Source organism: Myotis nattereri, assembly GCF_964212035.1.
Source record: "Myotis nattereri genome assembly, chromosome: 14".
NCBI classification, from domain to species: domain Eukaryota; kingdom Metazoa; phylum Chordata; class Mammalia; order Chiroptera; family Vespertilionidae; genus Myotis; species Myotis nattereri.
The window spans coordinates 46232129-46256145 of NC_138089.1; the positions used below are offsets into that span (position 1 = coordinate 46232129).

The 24017-nt window shown below is 39.3% G+C and overlaps 1 long non-coding RNA gene across 1 annotated transcript in view; it reads right to left on the reverse strand.

The window, feature by feature from the left end:
- Positions 1–8036: 8036 nt before the first annotated feature.
- Positions 8037–24017, reverse strand: part of LOC308529866 — a 31232-nt gene continuing 15251 nt past the window's right edge. Inside the window, exon 4 of the long non-coding RNA XR_013996801.1 lies at positions 8037–8113. This is a non-coding gene — a long non-coding RNA (uncharacterized lncRNA). The remainder of the gene's footprint in view (positions 8114–24017) is intronic.

Genomic DNA, 24017 nt, shown 5'->3' on the forward strand with positions numbered 1-24017 from the left:
CCTGCTGCCAGCGCCAGCCTCGCTCACACCCGCTGCTGGCTCAGGAGCCACCACTCACACCTGCTACCAGTGCCCAGCGCCAGCCCCAATCATTCAGCACTGTCTGCAGGTGCGAGTAGTGCCTGCCGGCCCCGATCACCCCTCAGGGCTTCTCGACCTCCCTCTGCTCCTGAGGGACAATCAGGGCCGACAGCCGCCTCTCACACCCGCTGCCAGCGATGGTCCTGCTCACACCCACAGCCCTTGCCAGCCTCACTCCCACCCACTGCTGGAGCCGGCCCCAATAACTCCGCACCATGAGCAGGTGCGAGTAGGGCCAGCGCCGTCAGCGCATGGGAATGGTGGTGGTGGGAGCGGGACTGCTGGGCCGCAGCCATAGGAGCCAGGCGGGGCGCAGAGGATGGGCCACGACCCATCCCTGTGCCCACCACAGCCTTGCAGCCCACAGTTCCTTTCAAGGTGCACGAATTTGTGCACTGGACCCCTAGTAATCTATAAAAGATAAAAACATCATTTCTCTATTAAAATCATGGGGCATGAAAAATATAAAATAGGATTGATTATGATCTTTGATTATCACCATATTTGAGAGATGATTAGTGAGAAAAAGGAGAAAGTAAACTTTCACATACATAATAGCATATGTGACCAAGTGGCAACATAAAAAAAGAGAGAAAATCTTTAGATCAACTAATTAAGTCCTCAAATTAGTAAAGACAGCACTATACATATGGCAGCATTATATTAAGGTTACCATGCCAGATTTCTATAATTTTCTTCATGTAAACAAAAGGTAGACACGTTCAGAACAGATACACAACAAAATTAAATTTTTCTTAAGGTCATAAGAATTTCTTTTTCTTTGGACTCCTTTTTATTCACCCTTATATTTTATAGACATAGATACTTTAAGGTTTCTTCTAACTCTAAAAAAAAATCTATGATTCTTTGTTATTTTTATAATTAATTTAGGCTCAAATCTCTGACCTCTATTTCTTCAGCACCCATGCTCAAACATATCAGGAAAGACAGAAAGAAGAGCTGTGTAGAATTAACAGACTTCAAATATATCTGCTGCTTCTCCTATTTTAAGAGTAAAAATGCAACAGACGTCTACAAGGTCAAGACCTCCTCTGTTTGGCTCTTCTCTATGAACAACTTCTTCATATACTCATGAAAAACCTTTGACCCGCAAGAAGCCAGCAGCACTGATAATTATGTCTCAAAAACAACTCTTTATATGGTATCCACTCTATAATGGATTCAGACACATGAATAAAACATCTTAATTTTCAAGTATTTCTTTTTAAATTAATTTTGAAAGAAAAATATCTTGTAAAGAAAGAAGATTTTTTTTTCAGGTGTGCAGCTCTTGCATAGAAGGACATAGTTTTCGTGGCCTGTCTTGTTAAAAATGTTCCAGTCCCCATCGGATGCACACTTATTTATGGATTTTAGATTAAAAGCTCTTTTTTTGCCAGTTTTCTGCACAAGCACTTATCTTGACATCCTCATTAGGTGATTTTTCTCTTTTCTTCTTTGTGGAGGCCTCACCATGCCCTTGGTACTCTCTTTTGTTCCATGCTGCAAAAGGAGTGGTTTTAAAGGCTCTCTCTCCACCAGTCCCACCTTTTCTCCCTACTTTGTAATTAGCCTTATTTGAGGACCAGAAAAGCAAAAGACGGGAAAGAAATACAAAAACTGTTGAACAAAAGATAGGATGTTCTTTACCCCAACCATATGCTGTATAGCTCATGCACAACCTGGGTCAGATGACTCTCATATATGCCTTCAAATGAAAAGGAAAAGAGAAAGCTCTGACTTACACGGCAGCTGCATTGGTATAAACACACAGGCAGTAAATGTCACAATGAAAGGAGAATAATACATTTTCCCTTCATTGCAAAAGTAATTCTCTTGAAAACCAAAGAACATCATGAAACTACACACATGCTAACAATGCTGGCAGATAGCCACTTGAAATAGCTTAATATTAAGATCCTTGCATAATTGGCTTTAATTGGAATGAAACACTTTTCTTTTTTCAAGTTCTGAGCCACCGCCAAGTGAAATATCTCAGCTATTTTCTTTAAAATGGGTTCATTAAAAATGTTCTGATGCCGTGATGATGAATGTAATATTTTTTCTGACTTCTTTTTTCTTAGTTCATTAATTAAAGCCTCTGTCTAAGTAAAGGGCCAACGAATTTATGCTATCCTTGTCCCTAGAAGCAGAACTCTAGTATTCAAAATACTAACATTCATAAATATCACCTGGCTATTGTGCCTGGAATAGGGCACAATACTGTTAAAAAAAAAAAAAAAGTGTTTTGTATCAATGAAATTCCATGAGATTGACCATCAAGGGCAGCTTTAATGTTGGCAAACGTTACAAAATAGGAAGGCTGAGGGTTCCAAAGACATAATTTTCAAGAAACCAACCTGTCTTCCTCCCCATAACACCCCATAAAGTAAACATTTTAAGTTTATCAGAATCTGGGCTTTATTTAATACTAGAGGCCTGGTGCACAAAAATCTGTGCACTCGTTGGGGGGTGGTTTCTGAGCCTGGCCTATGCCCTCTTGCAGTCTGGGACTCTTCGGAGGATGTCCACCTGCTGGCTTAGGCCCGCTCCCTGGGGGATCAGGCCCAAGCTGGCAGTCAGACATCCCTCTGGCAGCCCGGCAGCCCTCGGGAGATGTCCACTTACCAGCAGGGAGCAGACCTAAGCCGCAGTCAGACATCCTTAGTGCTGCTGAGGAGGCGAGAGAGGCACCCACCACCACCACTGTACTGGCAGCTGTCAGCCTGGCTTGTGGCTGAGCAGAGCTCCCCCTGTGGGAGTGCATTGATCACCAGGGGGCAGCTCCTGCATTGAGTGTCTGCCCCCTGGTGGTCAGTGTGTGTCATAGTGACCAGTCATTCCCAGTTGTTCTGCTGTTAGGGTCAATTTGCATATTACCCTTTTATTATATGGGATAGAGGCCTGGTGCATGGGTGGGGGCCTGAAGGGTGTCCCGAGTCAGGGTGGGGGTCCCGCTGGGGTGCCTGGCCAGCCTGGGTGAGGGGCTGATGTCTGTTTGCAGGCTGATCAAGCCCCCCCCCCCCCAGTGGGGACCCTCACCCTATGGAGGTTTGGCCAGCCTGGGTGAGGAGCTGATGGCTGTTTTCAGGCTGGCCACACCCCCTTTAGGGTGGGGGGTCCCCACTGGGGTGCCTGGCCAGTCTGGGTGAGGGGCTGAGGGCCGTTTTCAGGCTGGCCAAGCCCCTCCAGCAACAGAAGCTCCCAGCCTCTCCTTTTTTTTTCTTTTTTTATTTTTTATTCTGGGATTTATTTACCTTCTATAATTGAAACTTTGTTGCTTTGAGTGGAGCTCAGAGCCGCCGTGGCAGCTTGGCTTCCTCCATCACTGGGGCAAGCAAGCCTCCTGCTTGCTCCAGCTCCGTGGCTGCTGGCCACCATCTTGGTTGGGTTAATTTGCATATAGTCGCTCTGATTGGCTGGTGGGCATGGCTTAAGGCATAGCGAAGGTATGGTCAATTTGCATGTTTGTCTTCTATTAGTGTAGATTTATTTTGTCTTCCATTTTGATTGGCCAAGTATCAATGACCCAACAGGAAACGCAGAGCATACTCTAACTGGGTAATTTAAGGAGAGTTCAGTAAATGGACTGTTTATAAAAAAGGTATGAAAGGGGTTTAGAAAGGCAGCAAGGTGTATGTAGTGTTGGTAGCCACTACCATCCCTAGGCATGAAGTGGCAAAAAGAATGAACCATTATCAAAATCTAGAGAGGTAGTTGTGTGACATAAACTGTGGTGTGTTTTTGTTTTTTTTTTTTTGTTTTTTTAATTTATTTCAGAGAGGAAGGGAGAAGGAGAGACAGTTAGAAACATCAGTGATGAGAGAGAATCATTGATCAACTGTCTTTTGAATGCCCCAAACTGGGGATCGAGCCCACAACCCAGGCATGTGCCCTGACTGGGCATCGAACCATCACCTTCTGGTTCATAGGTCGATGTTCAACCACTGAGCCATACTGGCTGGGCTGAACTGTGGCTTTATGAAGAGATTTGTAGCCAACCCACAATGACCAGGTAAAGTAGAAGTTAGAGAAACAAACACTCTTCTCTCTTTCTGCAGATGCCCCCATTAGCTACATCCAGCTGAAAACCAAAGGAGAGGAGAGCTGTTGATGGCATCCTCCAGCTCAGCCTCCCCAGGCACAGAGCAGGTGGACAGGAAGTCAGACAAGGCAAATGGAAGCTATCCATTTTTTTAAAATCCTACATAAGTACCTCTTTCTCTCCCCACTTTTTACTGCAAAGACAGACACCTATTCTCCTTAAACTTTCTTTTTACTTTTATATAAAATCAATTTAATGGAACTCTTTTAGGAAACAATTCTAAACAACAAGGTTGGTCCTCTTAATTATCTTAACAGGTCTCAAAAACCCAAAATACCCAAATAAATGTTAATGCCCCTCCCTTCACTTCCTACTGGGTGGAAAGTGATTAATAGATATGGTTATTTCATTCACCAAATATTTATTGAGTACTTACCATATGCAAGGCACCAACTAAGAACCATAAAGGGCCCCAAAGCCAATCAAATAAGGATCCCATAACTAACATATATCTCTGGATTTCCTGCATTCCTCTCTGCTTTCTTCTATTACTCATATTCAGTCAAAAGATGGGACATGTGACCCAGCCCTGCCAATCAACATGTTTTTTTCATCTGGCTTGTGTGATAGGTTCAGGACAGATAAATGATCTAAGATAGACTCATAAGAGCCTTATTTGGGGGCTTCTATGCTCTATTTATCAAGAAAGAGGTACTCTTTCAGAAGACATTGTTTAATGAAAAGGATGTGAAAAAAGAGCCTATGAGAAGGATAAACCCAAGTGAGATAAGCAGAGCTGAGCTTCTGGACCCAGCCATGCCTGAAGCCCATTAGACTTGTCAGTGTTCTGAGACAATGAATTACTTTGTTTTTCTTAAGCTATGACTTTATCTATTACAATGATTCTAATCTTTAATGAATAGGATTTACTCATTTCAATTTTGAGTGGACTGAAGAGTTCACTATGCTATTTAAAAAAAAACACACACACAGCACCTCACGATAATTTTAAGAACTATGCTACTGTATGAATAGGAAAAAAATCAATGGAAAAATAGTGTCCAGAAACAAACCCAGGTTACCATGAAGGAATTAATAGCAGTTTAAGTCAGCAGGCAAAGGGAAAACTATTCAATAACTACTTTGGAGGCAATTGGCTACTACTTGGAAAAAAATTATATCTTTCACACCATGAAATTCCTGGTAAGTAAATAAATACTGAAATCTATTTTTTAACTGCAAATGTTATAGAAGAAAATATAGTAAGAGTTTTATGATCTTACTATGAGGTAGATCATTAAAATGTTTACTAAGAAATGTAGAAACTATGAAGGAAAATTTGTAAGACCTACAACTTCATTGCCTTTGTAAACCGAAAGATTTCAAACACAAAGGCGTGTAATTTGAATTAATATATTAGAAAAAATATTTTGAACACTTAGCTAAGAAAAAGGACTCATATCTTTAATATATAAATAGTTCTTATAAATCAATAATAAGGAAAGCAAACAATCCAATTAAAAATGGCTCCAGAAGGGACAAATGTAGGTGTTAAACTCAAAGAAGTTAATCACAGTAATAAAGAAGTGCTCAGTAAAATCACAATGACGTGTAGTGGCAAACATTTAGAAGCTTAATAAGAGTATTAGCAAGGATGTAGAGAAACAGGCTATGTAATTCACTGTTGGTGAAAGTGTAAATTTATATAGCCTTTATATAAATAAGTTAAGTCCACATATTCTTTGATCCAGCAAGAGATTATCATCTGGAAATACTGGCATGAGTGTGCAAACATGTCTATAAAAGAAAGATTATTTAACTTTGTTTAAAATAACAAAAAAAATCAGTACTAATCTATAGTTATTAAAAGCACACTAGAAAAATCAATTATAGTGTATCTACGTGTTTCAGTCATCTGTTACTGTATAAGAAACCACCCCAAACCTTATTGCATAACACAACAATTTATTATTTCTCACAACTGTGTACAGTGGGAATATAGGCAGTTCTTCTGATCTATGTGGTTTTGACTGTGGCCAATCCCATGCTTCAACAGCTGGGCGCTGGTCCAGGCTGGATGTTTCAAAAGGTTTCACTCCTGTTTGCTGCCTCCGTGCTCCTCACATGGCCTCTCTGTTTTTCCCATGGCCAACCGGGACCTCCCCACAGCACGGTGGTCGCACAGGAGTCAGACTTCTTACATGGTAGATGGTTTTTAAGAGACAACATTCCAAGAGGACAAGCCCCATTTTGGAAACACCTGTCGAGCTTCTGCTGTCCCATTGGTGAAAGCAAATCACGTGGCCAAGCTCAGTGTCAGTGTGAGAAGGCATTGCACAAAGGCATGCGTACAAGAAGATGTGGTCCTTTAGGGACTGTTGGGGAGTACAGGAGACTTGTTGGAAAGCTTGTAAGGAGGATATTCCGAGAAAAGGGAAGTGTGTGGAAGGCCACCTGCCCTGTTTATCAGAATATCCTCCTTAAAAATTTCCACCCAAGTCTCATGTGCTCCCCAACAAGGGACCACCAATGCAACAGTCTCCTGAACAGGCAACAGAAAATGACACACCCACTGGGGAAAAAAAGAAATAAATCAATCACTTTTATATTTCTTGATAGAATCTGTCCAGGATTTTGAAGAGAAAAAGCAAGTTAAAAACAGTATTCTCAGTCTGATCTTATTTGTTTTAATAAAAATTAAAAAAAATTATATGTATACATTTTACATATAATACATATATGTGTGTGTTTGTGTGTGTATACACATGCACCCACATATAAGGAGAGGGACAAAGAGGGCTATTTAAAATGATATACTCCAATATACTCTAAACTGTTATCAGTGGTAATTACTGTGAATAGGATTGGAACGGAACATGTTTTTTTAAGTTGTTTTTGTTTAGTTTGAACCGTAATTTTTATTTTCTCTTTCGTAGTCTTTAAATTTGTTATAACTAGCATGTGTTCCCTCTGTGATTTTTTTTAAAAAAGAAAAAGTATTCAGAAATCTTCGTAAGCTCATTGTACATACCTATAAACAGTTTCAATTAAGCAAATGTTGAGTGTGGTTTGCCAAAACACTATGTTGAGGAAGGGTGACAAGTAAGGTAAATAATATGAGGGCATGAAGTGTGGCAGGACAATCTTTAAAGCATGAAAACAGCTTTAGAGCATGAGAAGGTACTTTCATAATTTCTTTCTCCTCTGAATGTGACTTGTCCTAGGCAAAATGCAAGTGTGATTTCAGTAATAATTACATCTGTTTTGCCACACACACAAAGGTTTACCAGATAAATTTTTCTTTTCTTTTTTGTTGATTGGGTAATAAGCAGTATGGAATGATGATGATGATGATGATGATGATGATGATGGTATTATGCATAGTACATGTCAGATGCTGTGTATAAAGCACATCACATGTACAACAATCCTATAAGTTGTCTACTTCTATCATCTGCATTTGCAATAGAGGAAACTGACATGCTAGGTCACATATTGTGGGAACTGAGATTTGTCCTCATGCAGTCCCAGTCCAGAGGTCCTTATTATACTGCTTCTCCACAGGAGTAATGATAGATACAAACACTCTTAAAGAATCAGAGGCCCTATCCTAATGAAAATAAGAAAGAGTGATAACTAAAAGTTTTCACTATTTAAAACTCATTTTCCATTATCATGTGGGGTACAACTAGCTGAGGTTAAGCATACATTTATGCCCATGATCTTGATTTTGGCATTGCACTATTTCAGAGGTAGTCAGGGTATCTAGCTTGCACCTAGATCACATATCAGTCTTTCTGTGCCAGGCAGAATCAGATCCACCAATATTCTAATGCTGAAATTAGAGAGCTCAACAACAGCTGATTGCACACCATGAGATCCACTAAAATCTGACAGCAGGTGTACTCACCAATTTTGACCATAATGACGGCAATAAGGAGACTTTCTGTTAAAGGGGACAAGAGAGCAGATATCTGGCATCGGGCACTGGAAAAAAAGCAAGACAATTTTAAACAAGTACCACATGTGGTGACTCATTAGATGTTGAGAGCTAATAAGAGGTTGAAGATTTTTAGCTTAGCACTGATGCTGTGGACAGCAGGATATCCTAACATCTAGAAATTGAGAATGAATCAGGAGGTGGTGATAAATCCTGTGTTGATGCCTGGGGTGTGGAACTGTTATATTTTTAGGATAAAGGCAAAGATGTAAAAATCCAAGAGCGTGCCAGAGTGAAGCAAATGTGCTGAGAGATCTGTGTGTTTGTATATTCCCTCATTCACTAAGCGAGTACGATGTGATAGGTAGTGTCCCAGATTTCAGAATATAGATAGGTAGTGTCCCAGATTTCAGAATACAGAAGTTAACAAGAAAGAGGTGGCTTTTTCCTGATGGAGTTTATAATCTCACAGAAAAGAAACAATAAACCAAATAAAGATTATAAAGTGTGATGAGTATAGGGATCCTAGAAATATAGGTAGGATACTAAGAGGGCCATGGTCTATAGATGTGAAGAAATTTCAGTGGAGGTGCAGGCCCAGGACAAGAAGGAGTAATGTGAATAGGGAGGGAAGTCTCATAAACGGGGGCATGAGTATGTAAGAAGGTCAGAGATGGCAGGTGCTGGGGGTGACCAGGGAGGATGGAGAGGTGGGCAAGGGTCAATGTTTATACTCTATACAAAAACATCTCTATTCTTACAGACAGAAAACTTATTTTAATAGCCACCTTTAAAGAAAAAGCAGGCAGCTAAGAAACATTTATATTTTGAGAAACAGTTGTATGTTATGCCCTGAACAAGATAAAGTCCCTGCCATCAAGGAGCTTATCTGTTAGTGGAGGGATTCAGATAAGAAACCCATAGAAGAATAAATATAAATAAATACATACTGGTTGCTAAGGAAAAAGATGAAGTAAGGGGCTAGGGGAGAGTGGGAGCAAAGGGGCAGGGGACACTTCACCTCTGGGGGGTCAAGAATTACCTCTGATGGGGAGGAAATATTTGAATTGAGGTCTGAACGTTGAGAAAAGAGGAGGCATGTGAAAGTTTGAGGACAGCATGCCAAATAGAAGGATCAGCAAATACCTTGCACTAGAAGCAAGTAGGTGTGTGTCAAGGCCCAGGAATTAGTCCAATTTGGCCAAAAAAGAAGGAATAAAGGAAGGTTTAAGGGAAATGATATCAGAGAGGTGAGTAGTGGACAGATTAGGTACAGTCTTAAAGGAAAAGTGATCAAATGTTGCGTTTGACCCAAGATAACCCCAGTTATTGCTCTTTAATCCTTTTTAATCCTATATAATAAAAGGCTAATATGCAAATCAAATGGCAGAAAGACTAGTCGCTATAATGCGCACTGACCCACTGACCACCAAGGGGCAGATGCTCAATGAGGAGCTTCCCCCTGGTGGTCAGTGCACTCACACAGGGTGAGTGCCACTCAGCTCACGGCTGGCGAGCGCAGCAGTGGCAGGAGCTTCTCCAGCTTCCACGGCAGCACTAAGGATGTCCAACTGACGGGGAGTGGGCCTAAGCCGTCAGTTGGACACCCCCCAAGGGCTCCCGGACTGCGAGAGGGTGTACGCTGGGCTGAGGGATTCCCCCCCCCCCCCGCACAAATTTTGTGCACTGGGCCTCTAGTTAATAATAATGCCATGCTTGCTTAACTCTCTAAAGCTTATAGAGCAATGATGGCGAACCTATGACACGTATGTCAGAGGTGACATGCGAACTCATTTTTTTTTTGGTTGATTTTTCTTTGTTAAATGGCATTTAAATATATAAAATAAATATCAAAAATATAAGTCTTTGTTTTACTATGGTTGCAAATATCAAAAAATTTCTATATGTGACACTGCACCAGAGTTAAGTTAGGATTTTTCAAAATGCTGACACGCCGAGTTCAAAAGGTTCGCCATCACTGTCATAGAGTATAACACAGAGCTAAGATTTTGCAGTTCAGCTAAAAGCCTTTGGGAACTTTTAAGCAAGAGAGAGACACAATCTGATTCATGCTTTAGGAAGTTGCTCTGGCTGCAATTTAAAGAAGTTCTGTGAGGGGAAAAATAGGAGGCCTTACATTTCCATTTATTTGGCTAATGGCCCCGATACCCTAAGAACTTCCTGGTTTTTTCACGGTGCTCCAGAATCTTGGATTGTGCAAAGAATCTTGAAGTTGACTTTGTCTCTACTCCTATATCATGGAAGAATGTCCTCTACAATAAGTGATGCTTACAACTGGCTTTAATGAAATGGAAACAAATGTCAGGTTTTAAAGAGAAGACTGTCATCAAATAAAGAGGTGGGACACAGAATAAAAACACAGTTTTTGGAGCAAGACAGAGCCAGATATGAGTCCTGACCCTTTACAAGGTTTGTGACCTTGGACAAATCACTTACTCTCTCTGAGCCTTTGATTTGCCATCTGAAAAATAGAAATAATAATAACCACATGGCTGCCATTAAGTATTAAAAATAAGGTATGTAAAGCACTGCCTGGTGAATAGTAATTTAATATTATAAAAAGAAGTTAAACAAGATTCTTCAATGATATTTCAAAATGCCAGCTTTACCTGACAAAGTGATTTTCAAATGATTGAAGACATCACTTTTCCTAGTTCACTTTGAACCTTTGTTTAAAGCAATCCATTCTCTCCTCAAACTAATGGACACACTGATATGCACATGAAATTTTGCAAACACTTATTAGCTGCATGTTCTGAAACAATTTTTGCAAAACTGTTGGTGGGCCTTTTAAAACAGAAACTGAGCTGGCAGTCACAGAACTGTAATTCTATGTAAGCCCTATCCTCCATATTTCAACTTTCTTGGGAAGGTGACTTTACTCTTTCCCCCATGTTGCTTATATTCCTCTCTACCTTAGTTATCTGACCTCACTAAGCAAATGGATAGGTTTCAAGGGACTATCAGACACACAAAAGAAAAGCAGTATAATAATAAAGAAAGAAGAAAACTATCAAAGGTCTCCAGTAATCACTACAGCAATGTTTTCCTTTATTGATCTTTGTCCTAAAAAATCAGGACAAGTCTGACCATTCCTAAAATATACACTCTCATTGTCTCCTTCACTCCCGTAACTAGGATAAGGTGACCCAAATCTTTGTGATTTATCACTGGTACTAAGGACCACAAACACGTATTAACACCTAAAAGAACAGCCTTTCTCAGAAATCTTAAGTAGTATGTAATTAGAGTAGCTCTAGAAGGAGTCATAGTAAATCTATCACAGACACTTGCATTCGAATTTGAGAGCTGCCACAAACTGTGTTGCATAAACAACAGGACTTTGTCTCACAGTGCCAGTGGCCAGAAGTCTTAGATCAAGGTATTAGCAAAGTTGTTCCTTCTGAAAGCTGTGAAAAGGTATAGGTCCCATGCCTATACAATAAAAAGAAATGAGCTATTACACCATGAAAATACATAGAGGAACCATAAATGCATAAAACCGTAAGTGAAAGAAGCCAATCTGAAAAAATATATATATCTATGTATATAAAAGCCTAAGCAACTGCACGACCAAATGACTGGTCGACTGGTCACTATGATATGCACTGAGCACCAGGGGGCAGATATTCAATGCAGGAGCTTCCCCCTGGTGGTCAGTGCGCTCCTAGAGACCGTAATGGAGTGGCAGTGAGCCTACTGAGCTTCAGCATTGGCAGGCGCGGTGGGGCCTGGATGAGCAGGAGCGGCAGACAGTGTCGTACTGCCCGTTTTGGCCTGGTCCCCACAGGCTATGCTGAGGGACCCACTGGTGCATGAACCCCACTGGGCCTCTAGCATATATATATGATCCAAACTATATGACTTGGTAGAAAAGGCAAAACTATGGAGAGAGTAAAAGATTAGTGTTTGCTGCCCTAACTGGTTTGGCTCAGTAGATAGAGCATCGGCCTGCGGACTGAAGGGTCCCAGGTTCGATTCTGGTCAAGGGAATAAACCTTGGTTGCAGGCACTTCCCTAGTAGGAAGTGTGCAGGAGGCAGCTGATTGATGTTTTTCTCTCATCGATGTTTCTAACTCTCTATCCCTCTCCCTTCCTCTCTGTAAAAAATCAATAAAAATATTTTTTAAAAAAGATTAGTGTTTGCCAAGGCTTGGCAAGGTTGCAGGGAGGGGGATGAACAGAATATTTTAAGGCAATAAAAGTACTCTGTATGATACCATCATAATGGATATAAATCCTCATTATACATTTGTCCAAACTCACAGAATGTACAACACGAACAGTGTACAATAATGTAAACTCTTAACTTTGTATGATTATGATGTGTCAATGTATGTCATCAGTTATAACACATGTATTAATCACTCTGGAATGGGGTGGTTGATAATGGGGGTGAGGGGCCTATGCATGTGTGGAGCAGGAGTATATGGGAAATCTCCGTATCTAATTTTTGCTGTGAACCTTAAACTGCTCTAAAAAGTCTTAATTTTTAAAAATGTGACTCTTTTAAAAAGATCTTGGAGCTATTTGTCATTCTTTCTAAAAAAGGTATTTCTTTGAAAATACGCCTTGTTAAAAACATATACAGCATTATGACAAGGAATTAAAAATGGAGAATTTCATGCAGATCTCCCCATAGGCCCACCCCTGCCACCACTTGTTCTCAAAGTTGACATTTGAGTCTCAAGGGTAATCAAGAACATGGAATTCGTTCTGAAAATATCCACTGCTCAGTTGGAACAACTGTTTGTGTTTATAAGGCACACGGTATGATGCAGATTACATTTATTTTAGATTAGTCTGGGGGCTGCCATTGTTCTAAAAGTCTGAAGATGAAATTACAAATTTAAACAGTTCACATTAGTAGCAAAGCCTGCTGTTTGTTGTGGCAGATGCTGCCAGTGCTCTGCCCAAATCCTATAGGACTTGTCCTACCAAAAGCTCCTGTGACTGCCAGAGGGCTTTCTTTAGCCTGCAGGAAGTATAAGCCGGAAGTGCCAGGGTGTTAGGTAACACCACTGAAGGAACCTTCAGGCAATGGCAGATAGGAGTTGGTAGCTGAGTGCTTCAGCTGCCTCACAACTTGATTGGGAAAATCCAGAGAAATGTCTACACTGACTCCCAACATTCTCCAGCTGGATTCATCTTCAGTTGCCTGTTCTTGTTACTTGACAAGAAGGAACCAGTAAAGTTTGAACAACAACAAAAACATGCAAGGAATAGTTAGTCAGGTGGGAGGAAAATCAAGAGAATGTGATGTCCAAGTGAAAAAAAAAGTTTGTAAAAAAAAAAAAAAAAAAAAGAGGGTGTATACAACTGTGTCACTATAAGTCAATTAAAATGGCTGAGATTGGAATCATTTGGTTTATTATTATGGAAGTTATTGATGACTTTGACATTACCTATTTATAGACTAGGACAAAAATATGCTTCTAATTGACTTCAAAAATAAAAGAAGGAAAATAATTATAGACACGGAGTACAAAAAATATTTTCCATGAGCTTCCTATAAAGTGAAAGAGAAAAAAATAGGAGTCAACTAGATGGAGAAGTGAAATCACAATGGAAAAAAAAAATGGCAGAGTATGTATTTATAATGATGCAAAACAAATCCAGCTTGGGAAAATTTTGATGACGCCGAAGAGAGAAGAGAAAATTGTTGAAGCGGTATCCTTGCTTGGGTGAGCAAGAGAGAATTGATCATGACATTGGAGTCATGTTATGTACATTTCAATATATTTTGTAGATGCCAAGAATGTTAAATTTGGAGAAACAAGATGGCGGCATAGGTTAACGCCGGAGTTTGCTGCTTTGAACAACTACTTCAAAAGTGAAACCAAAAAACGGAAGGGACATCACCCAGAACCACAGGAACGCTGGCTGAGTGGAGGTCCTACAACTAGGAGGAAAGAGAAACGCACACGGACACTCAGAGGAGGCGCAGTGTTGAAGTCAAATTCTGAGGTGCGGAGTGCGCGCGCGGAGCGGGCTGGCGGCGGAGGGCGCGGTTGGCGTTTTCAATCGGGAGGGAGTCGCAGACTCTGAGCTCCAGATCCGGACGAGTCTTTAGGGACCCAGACTCAAACGGGAGAAGTGGGACTGCCTGGCTTCGGTCAGAGCGAGTGCAGCTTTCTCTCCGAGCTTTGCAGCGGGTGCTGGGACTCAGAGAGGCAGAGCCCCTGGGGACAGGACTGAGAGCTGCCATAACTGCTCTCTCTGGCCCACCCTGTTGATCCTGTGCGACCCGCCCCGCCCAAGCCCTGCACACAGGCATTTGCCGGATAGCCTCAGGCAAAGACTAGATTAGCACCTCCCTAGAGGACAGAAGTTCTCTCACTGCAGACACAGCTGATTCTCATAGCCACTTGGCCTGGAGGTCAAACCCTCCCTGGTATTAACTACAAGACTGCACACAAAGACCACTAGGGGGTGCACCAAGGAAGCATAACAAAATGCGGAGACAAAGAAACAGGACAAAATTGTCAATGGAAGATCTAGAGTTCAGAACCACACTTTTAAGGTCTCTCAAGAACTGTTTAGAAGCCGCTGATAAACTTAATGAGATCTACAAGAAAACTAATGAGACCCTCGATGTTATATTGGGGAACCAACTAGAAATTAAGCATACACTGACTGAAATAAAGAATATTATACAGACTCCCGACAGCAGAACAGAGGAGCGCAAGAATCAACTCAATGATTTGAAATGCGAGGAAGCAAAAAACACCCAACCGGAAAAGAAAAATGAAAAAAGAATCCAAAAATGTGAGGATAGTGTAAGGAGCCTCTGGGACAGCTTCAGGCGTACCAACATCAGAATTATAGGGGTGCCAGAAGATGAGAGAGAGCAAGATATTGAAAACCTATTTGAAGAAATAATGACAGAAAACTTCCCTCACCTGGTGAAAGAAATGGACTTACAGGTCCAAGAAGCGCGGAGAACCCCAAACAAAAGGAATCTAAAGAGGACCACACCAAGACACATCATAATTAAAATGCCAAGAGCAAAAGATAAAGAGAGAATCTTAAAAGCAGCAAGAGAAAGAAACTCAGTTACCTACAAGGGAATACCCATACGACTGTCAGCTGATTTCTCAACAGAAACTTTGCAGGCCAGAAGGGAGTGGCAAGAAATATTCAAAGTGATGAATACCAAGAACCTACAACCAAGATTACTTTATCCAGCAAAGCTATCATTCAGAATTGAAGGTCAGATAAAGAGCTTCACAGATAAGGAAAAGCTAAAGGAGTTCATCACCACCAAACCAGGATTATATGAAATGCTGAAAGGTATCCTTTAAGAAGAGGAAGAGGAAGAAAAAGGTAAAGATACAAATTATGAACAACAAATATGCATCTATCAACAAGTGAATCTAAGAATCAAGTGAATAAATAATCTGATGAACAGAATGAACTGTTGATTATAATAGAATCAGGGACATAGAAAGGGAATGGACTGACTATTCTTGGGGGGTGGGGGGAAGGGGTGTGGGAGATGCGGGAAGAGACTGGACAAAAATCGGACAAAAATCGTGCACCTATGGATGAGGACAGTGGGTGGGGAGTGAGGGCGGAGGGTGGGGCGGGAACTGGGAGGAGGGGAGTTATGGGGGGAAAAAGAGGAACAAATGTAATAATCTGAACAATAAAGATTTAATTAAAAAAAAAAAATCTAAAAAAAAAAAAAAAAAAAAAAAGAATGTTAAATTTGAAATAGATATAGCAGATGCCCATGTCATCTTGTCACTTTCTGTCTTGTACATGCTTACAGCTTTTACCTCAAGCACAGCCTGAGAGCTTTCTCTGACTGGAAGAGTGGAAGAGCAGGCTTGGTCCAAAGATCTGTTGGCCTCTTCTCCTCCAAGCAGTCTTCAGCCAATCATAGATGTAAGTACCATGGCTTCTTCACCCTCGGTGAAAATTTCTGTGCCAACTCCTAGAAGTCTTTGGTGGAATTAGACCTCAGTTGCCCACAGCAGTAATCTGCTCATTAGCTCACCCTATCCTGGCTGATTTCCCTTCCCTGTCTTATTTTCTCCTTCCCTACAGTGCTAGGACTTGCTGGGATCATCACCCAACTGAGCTACTTACACTCAAATCCTCGTCCCAATGTCTATTCTGAGGAAACCCAACACAAGGCAGTTTAAATTGGAACAATTTTGACTAAAGCCTACCTACTAGTTAGTAGTACAGTTCTTCTTTCAAGTTGCGTAGAAAAGTTGTCATTCCAGACTACAAATAAGGTCTATATGCCTTAGCAGATTTGCAGACTATAACACAGCAGAGTATTTATCTTGACTAACATAGCCCCATATCTATGCTTGAGTGTCATTCTCTGTCACATCAATGTGATAGCATTAAGTGTTTAGCTTGAATAAGTGGTTCCTTGTCTTTTGATAATACTCCATGGGTCCAGCATTCTGGTCAGCTCCATCAAGGGCAGCCTAAGACATCTCAGAATTCCCAGAGATTTTCAAATATGCTTCATTTTTTCTATTATGCACTCAATATGTCTTGTCCATTTGAACTGGATTCACCAGGGAATACAATTAGATAGCCACTTTATTTATTTATTTTTTTCCTTTTTAGACTCTCTAGCTTGCCATTTCTTTTTTCAGTCTGAATGTTGTGTTGCTTCCTCATCCCCCACCCACCTTGCCTCTCTTATCTTCCATTTAAAATCCCACAGAGGTGAGTAACTAGAATACAGATCTTTCTCTTTTCTTAATACCATAATATATCATTTTGTAAAATTAGGGAATATTTATGCAATGCTTCATAGTGCTTCACTGTTATAAGTACTTTACTTGAGTTATTTATTCTTCATATCAACTCTGTGTTGCAGGTACTATTATTATCTCTTTTCTACAAGACTGAGTTATTATGAATTTTAATTGGTACATTTTGAATTTCACAGAACCTCAGGGCTAGAAACAACCTTGAAAGTTCACGTAGGTGATCTTTTCTTGATAGAGATGTTTTCAAGTGCTCCCAGCATAATTAAAGACACAAACTTTTGAAAGAGTTTACAGATGTTCTAAACATAATTACATTCTATCACCACCTGAAAATTAGTATGTTGAAGCCCTAACAGTTAATGTGATGGTATTTTGGTGATGGGAGCCTTTGGGAAGTAAGGTTATGAGGGTGGGGACCTCATGATGGGATTGGTGCGCCTAAACGGAGAGACCTGGTCTCCCCAAAAAACAAATTGATCATTTTTGATTTATAACTCTTCAGGCAAAGGATGAAAGTGCTAAATAATTTGAACCAAATCTTGGACCAGATCAAATTATAAAGCAAATACAAGAATTGTACCATCACTTTTTTCTATTAACAGGCACAAAGGGATAAGTATACAAACTGACATTGTTACTGTCCCACCCCTTTGTGCCCCCCAAAAAAGAAAAGAAAAAGATTTTACAAAAAGTGTCTGTTTTGATGGTATCAAATGGTAGGAAGAGCCTCTTCCTTTAGTAGTTTCCTGTTTGTCAGTTTTCTATCTAGGTGTCAGGTTTAAATTTGGAACATGCAATATGCAGTGAATTTATCTCAGACAAAGGAAGAAAAAAAGGGGAAGAAACAAAAGTTCAGATTACCCATCTGAAAACAAAGTAATTTAATATATAATGTTATTTTTCTAGTTATAAAAGCTATTGTGCTATAAATGGAGTTAATTTGCATGATGCCAATGACTGCCATAAATAAATATAGCTCTAATTGTTTGTGAATTGTTAGACCGTGATTTGAAGTTTGACTTAGGAAATGCTGACTTTGAAAGATTATAAAAGTGATGATGAAAAGTGATAGATTACAAAAAGGATAAGTCAAAAGTGAAATATCATGAGCAAAATTAATGCAAAATCTCCAAATAGAATGATAAGAAATGGAAAGATATTCTATCTAAAAAAAAAAATACAGTAGCATTGATTACTATAAGGATTCACCGATACTAAAATAAAGTTCTTTAATAGCTAATATATGGAAGAGATGGAAGCCCTATTAGACCCTCCTAATGACTGACGAAGACAATAAACACTAAGAGAATTCTCTCAGTGCATGTGTATGCCTACCTACCAGTGGGGAGGATAGCCACACCCTGATTGTTTAGACTGCAACTTAGTACATGCCTATTTGTTTATAATTGTGATATAATGGATACAGCAAAAATTCACAAACCTTAATGGTATAGCACAATTAATTTTTACAAATGCAGTCATCCACGTAACCATCACCCAGATCAAGATTTAAAATATTCCATCACCTTAGAAGTTTTTGTTATAACCCATTTCAGTCCATTCCTCTTCTCCTAAATAGAGCCAGACACTCCTTCAACCCCTTTCATACTAGCTTAATTTACATGTTCGTCAACTTAATGTAAATGAAATCATACAGTATGTACTCTTTTGTGTCTGGTTTCTTTCATTGCTGAATGACATTGGTTCCATCTTTAAATCATAATGAATGAAACTACTATGAGTATTCTTTAAAAGTCTTTGGGTGGATATGTTTTCATCTGAGCATAGGTCATCAAATATGGTTCATATTGATTTTAAGGCCTATGAATTAAAGGGAAGGAGCAAAAGGTACATAGCAATCATAGGTCCACTGAAATCCACTCAGGCACATGTCACCAATCCCTTCATTAGGCCCAATTCTTCACCCTGTGAATAGATTATTCCTGACTCTTGGCTTTGACTTAGCTGTTGGCTCTTCCCTCTGAATCATTTATTTTTCCAATAAAAAAAATATCTGTTACAGCATGATAGGTTTCTTCCTGCTTCCTGGCCATAGAAATAATTATATACTATCCTGTCTCTTTCATTCCAAACTGTTTTTATTCCTTTAACAACTTTGTGGGTTTCTTAAGTCAATTTATAATAAACTCTAACAAATTAAGCCACACCCACATTTCTTTCTGAGATAAGTTCTTTTATATCTGGGTCATGTGTAAGCTGCTACGGGACAATACCCTTAAAATTCTTAAGCACCTTAATGTTTAACAGAGAGGGTCTATAAAAGTCTCCTTCAGCCTTTCTAAGATGCTAACAGTGGGTCTTACAACTACATACTTGAGATATTTACCCTGAAGTCTATTCTGTCTACTGTTGGCTCTGGATTTGATCTTGCCATTTATGACTTTGAAAATCTTTTACTGGGAGAAACTGGGGATAGAAAAACAGTTTTATTTTCAAGCCTAGCAAGTCCTGAATGTAATTCCTCTAAATTTGATTTAAAACGTAACAGTTTCTTCTTTATTTCATTTTTCTTATAATTTATCGTAACCAGGAGAATTAGGCAGTTTTCGCTTTCTTGTTCTTTTTGCCTGAAATCTCCACAGCCAAGCCCATGAGTGCTTTAAGTACCCTTTCTCTTGTCCCAGTCGCCATAGGTAACTATATGCCACTACATAATAAGGATCCCTTTTTCTCCACCTTCAAATAACACTTTCTTCATTATCATAAGAGCCCTCAGCCAAGGCCCCTTGAGGCCCTTGGAACTTAGATTTACAATATTCTTGAAACCCTACCAGTATCCACCCACTGCCCAGTCATAAAGCCAGTGTCACATATTTAAAATATTTATTATGTGCCCTAACCGGTTTGGCTCAGTGGATAGAGCATCGGCCTGCAGACTGAAGGGTCCCGGGTTCAATTCCAGTCAAGGGCATGTACCTTGGTTGCGGGAACATCCCCAGTAGGCAGCTGATCCATGTTTCTCTCTCACTGATGTTTCTGGCTCTCTATCCCTCTCCCTTCCTCTCTGTAAAAAAATCAATAAAATATATTAAAAAATAAATAAAATGTTTGTTATGAAGCACCATTTGCTGGACAAGAAATTACATCAAAATGTAATGGCTTCAAACAATAGCCATTGAATTATATCTGATTATTTCGTAGGCCAGGAATTTGGGCAGGATTTATCCGAGTGTTCTCTGTTCCATGTGACATTGACTGAGATCACTCCATGGTGTTCAGCTGTGACAAATTGCTCAGTTTAGACAGTCCAAGATAGCCTTCACATATGTCCGAAGCACTTTGGTGGGGATGGCTGAAAGTCTGGGATTAACTGGAGTGCCTACCCATGGCCTCTCCAGCATGATGGTCTCAGGGTATCAGACTTCTAACATCAGCACATCAGCGTTCCCAGAGAGTGTGTTCCAAGGGGTCAACGCAGAAGCTACTAAGCTTTTTCTGACCTAGTCTTGGAAGACACACAGTGTGTCACTTCTGCCACATTCTAATAGCTATGAGGAAGTTACAAGACCTGGAAAAGAGCCAAGAGGTATGGTTCACTGAGGGATCATCGTTGGACACTTGACAGCATATATGGAACAAAAGTAGTATGTCATTTGAAGACTAATGAGAAACATTGCAGTGTAACTATTCCATGTCCAACCTTTTCTGTGTTATGTAATCTTGGGTAAATTACTTAATTCTATGCTTTATTTTTCTTACTTGTTACACTTCATAAATTTGTTGTGATTATTTAATTGAGATGATAAAGTGCTTAGTTGAATGGCTATCACATAGTAAGTATTAGGCATAACAATATAAATATTTAATATTATTAGTGTCTTTTCTGATAAAAACCCTACTGCAAAGGAATTATTTGTAACATAGAATAAACAAAAAGCAGACTCACATGAGAAAGTTTTATGATCTAGTAACTGAAATCATTTTATTTTGGAGCCTTAGATATTTATAAGTGGTATTTTATAAATGCAAATATAAAGATGCTAAGCCAGAATTTAATGGTATTTTAAAAAATTTATCTTTATTGTTGAAAGTATTACAGATGTCCCCCTTTTTCCCATTGACCCCCATCCACTCAGCACCCACCAGGCCTTCACCCCACTATCTAATGGTATTTATAAATGGCGAGCAGAAAACTGAAAGGGCATTGACACATGTCTATACTGACTTACACTCCTAACACTTTGTATACCTTAAATTGTCCCTGAAGATGAAGAGGAGATTAATATCATATAGGAACTTCTCTGGCTTAGAATTCTCCAAAGAATGGAGAGGTCATCTGCTTCATGCCCTGTTTCAGAACCAACTCTGAATTTAAGGGAAACTTCAGCATTACTGTTTGTTTGTTTTTTGCCTCAAATTAGAGTACCTGTAGACAATAAGGCCAGTCAATATGTGGTTCTAATGAACACTTTTTAAAACTTGTGTGGTGCTGATAGGAAGCATGCTCTACTTTTGGGACCAGTCAAAGCATTCAAAATCTTAAACCTTAAGATCTGAGGTTTCCAGGGAAAGACTTCTTAGTTTCCCAGACCCCAAACACTCCCTCTCTTTCAACCCATTTGTGTTTTCTCTCTCTTAGGTCTGCAGGAGGGCAAGTAGGAGGGTTGGAATAAGTTCATGGAGGCCTGACACTCTTTTCCAAGAGGCATGCTCAGCAAAGATGAAAGTTACTTTTCTGAAATATTTGACCTTAATGATATTTCACTCTCTTTAACCATTTTTCTCCCAGATGTTGCTGTTGTAACATTGCAAACTAGTCAGTGATGCTGCTTGGGCTAAGCTTTCTCAGGAAGTGTCTGTTAACTTGGATCTTCCAAGAAGGTCAAAATGAGCCTGGCTGACATGGCTCAGTGATTGAGCATTGACCTATGAACCAGTAGGTCACAGTTTGATTCCCAGTCAATATATGCCTGAGAACTAAAGTATCCTAAATCTAGGTGGGGCCGTAGTGATAAGTGATGGCCATTCTGATTCACTGAATGGAGAGTGTACTACCATGAAGCTGGGAATTTAGGTTAGGGAAGTGAAACTAAATATAAGTCAGCCAGTCCATTTACAGTGATGCAATATAGTGTGCTACTAGTAAACTGGCTAGGAATATAGGAATGTTATGCTTTTATCTCATTTTTTTGCTATCAAATACTCTAATGGCTTCCCATTTGCTTGCCTGGTGTCATATCCATACCAAGAAAGGAGAAGCAATTTGGGGCTATGTTTTTATAATGGGAAGCACTTAAAGAACAAGGTTGTTGCTCAGAGGTCTGCTAGCTTGTGTGTCTACACACAACCATGCCTGGGAGAATGCTTTCACCCACATGTCTAAAGAAAGAAAGCATATGAGGTAGAAGAGATATTTTCTGAATGAGAGAAGTGAATTTTTGTTCATTTCAGTACTTGGTTTACATCCTAAAGAAGACTATTAGGACATTAATGATCAATTGTACCTGGTTGGTAGTGTAGGACCAAAGCTAACACTGATGTAGGACTGAGGAATTATTACATATCACAATCGGTTAAAATTTTAGCATATTTTTATTACAACGAAGAATGGGGGTCACAGATAAACTTCTATCCTTTAGTCCCTCTTTTCGATCATGATACCCTATACATCAAAGTAACTTATTGAGATAGAAAAATCAAGTGCCCAAAAAGGTGTTAAGCCAGGTTATAAATTAACAGATTTCATCATTAGGGTCAGAGAGCAGCAGCAAAACCAAAAGCCAGCTGGAGTGCTTATTGCTATTGTAGTTATATTAATAGTTGCAATTATTATTTTGAGTTACTAAAGTCCTCAGGCAACTCAGTGTATTGAGCTAACTATTCAGAGGACAAATCTAAAATGTCTGGCTTTGTCCTTCTGAAGTTACAGCTACTGTTAAAATTTTATAGTGTCTGCTCCCTTTTCCAATTCCATGAAAGACTAATTCATTTGTAAAATGCCTCCACTTTATTCATTTGTTTATAACTAAGATATGCACCAATTTACTCAGGAAATAAATCTTGTTATCCATGTTATTCAAATATTGTTTTATGAAATATAATTAGAAGTGTAAATGCAGTTAACATTTTAAAAATATGTCAATTGAAAGTACTCCTTGAACTCATTTGACCAAGTATTTTTTTCCCCATTTTTTGAAATCACACCTGTGTTAAGATATGTACTCTCTTCCTCTATCTGGTGAGCACAAGGTGTGGAAACTTGTGCAATAGATAATTAATCTCTATTGCTATCTATAGTTTCATAGTTAACACTGTCTTAGCAGAAGTGTGAAAACACATTCACACCTTTGAAAATGGATGATTAACTAATCAAATGACAATATGAATGTTAGACAGAATTACAGAAATGACTGCAAGGCAGAGCTATTTATGATTATAGCATTCTATTTAATTTTTAAGGGTGGATTGTTCGATGTAATCTGTGCTCCTCAAATATCTAAGCAGATTCTCAACTTTTTAATTGCATTGACTTTTCAGACAGGAATGAAGAAAATTTCAGATTATCCCCTAATTAAGCATTTTCAAATGCAAGAGGTTAAGAAGAAAAAGTATAGTTCAGGACCATTGGCAGGGAGGAGCCAAGAAAGGAGAATTGCATTTGAGTGAAACTGTCATTTCTTTCCTCTGGACTTTGTCATTTCCATTTAAAATGCAGACTAATCCAACTGCATAATTGAATATCCAGTCTATCACAGCAAGTTCTCTTTTGGTAGTCTGAGGTTTAAAAGTCCAAATTGGGAGATAGGCCCCATCTTCATTATTTAGTTAATTTTCTAAGTTTACTGGTATGTTTTCTTTAAGCAATGATAATTGGGAAAAGGCAATGATACCATTGGAAAACTGCAAATCTAATAACTGAAGCTTTAAAAACAATATTCTATATACATTTTATTAAAAGCCTTTAGATAAAAACATTTATCTGTATTTATATTTTAATGCCAAAGGGTATATTTGTGGCACTTATTACTTATTGCCTTATAGTGTAGTGTTTTAAAGACATATTAACCTCCCCATAATACCTTAAAATCTGGCTACATATCTTGACTCATTACCAAACCCCAAACTAGCCCAATGCTTTATACTAGACATCCTTGTCTATTGAATCAGTGCTAAATACTAAATGATGAAACAAGTTGTTATAAAGTTGCATTTTCATGGAAAATCCTTA